Genomic DNA, 1,162 nt, shown 5'->3' with positions numbered 1-1,162 from the left:
AAAAAAAAAAAAAAAAAAAAAAAAAAAAAAAAAAAACAAGAAAGTTGGTAAAGTGATTTTGTATGGTAAAAAAAACAAAAAAAAAAAAAGAACAACCAAAAAAACATAAAAAACATGAAAAACATAGCAATTTTTTTCCGGCAAGAAACAACAGATGGGCAACAACCAATCAGTTATTATGCAAAGAAACTTTCGTTGGTTTTATTTTCCCACTCTATCTCTCTCCCCGCTCTCTCCACCGCCCCCGCGCCTTTCTCTTCAACTCCTCTCTGTCACTCACTTTCTCTTTCTCTGAAAGTAAATGATAGCAAATTAAAAAATTGAAAAAAAAGCAAACCTAAGAAACTAAAAAACAAATGTATAAATAAAAAAATAAATCGCAAAGTTCTAAGCATTCGCAATATTTGTATAAAAGGCATAGCGAAAGAAAAATATCTTCTTTTTTTTTTTTTTTTTACTTTTAAAATAACGTAAAATTAACATATAACCGGTGAAGAGTACTTTCTCTTTGCCAGCGGAACGTTTTGCTTCGTATAAAATTGTTTACAAAACAATTTTCGAGTCGTTGTTTTCATTGATAAAAACAAAAACTAAAGGCTTTGGTCGGATATGAAAGGAACTCATTAGTCTGGCTGATGGGAAACTTTGAAGAGCATTGCTCGCTTTATTTAAGCAACGCCGAATCTAGATAACATATTTTTAACCTAGATTTTCATTACTGCAAACTTTATCTAAAGCAATACACGGTTTTATTTTCGATTAAACTGCTAAAGAAGGCAAAAAAAAAAAAAAAAAAAAAAAAAAAAAAAAAAAGGAGGACAAAGGAGTGCAGTTACGCGTATTTATAAATTTTGATTTTTTGCATTTATTTATGCAATCAATGCAAACAATTTTTCTGCACTAGCGTGACTTCCAGTACGATCTGCTGCTGAAAGAAAAAAGCTCGCTTGCAAACTCATTTTCAAAAAATTCAGCATTTTTATATGTAAGTAAGCGTAAGTGAACAGTACTTTCCAGTTAACGGGACCGTCATCTTAACTGCCTTAAAAAGTTTTTCCATTTAGAAACGAAAACTTTTTTCTACATAATTTACAATAACACGCTAACGTAAGTAAGTGAATAGAGTTCGCTGTCTATGCGCGGACAAGCGTCGGCATTGCCA

The sequence above is a fragment of the Glossina fuscipes genome, unplaced genomic scaffold, assembly GCF_014805625.2.
Source record: "Glossina fuscipes isolate IAEA_lab_2018 unplaced genomic scaffold, Yale_Gfus_2 1, whole genome shotgun sequence".
Taxonomy (NCBI): domain Eukaryota; kingdom Metazoa; phylum Arthropoda; class Insecta; order Diptera; family Glossinidae; genus Glossina; species Glossina fuscipes.
The sequence above is the reverse complement of the archived record's forward strand: the minus strand, read 5'-3'. Positions refer to the sequence as shown.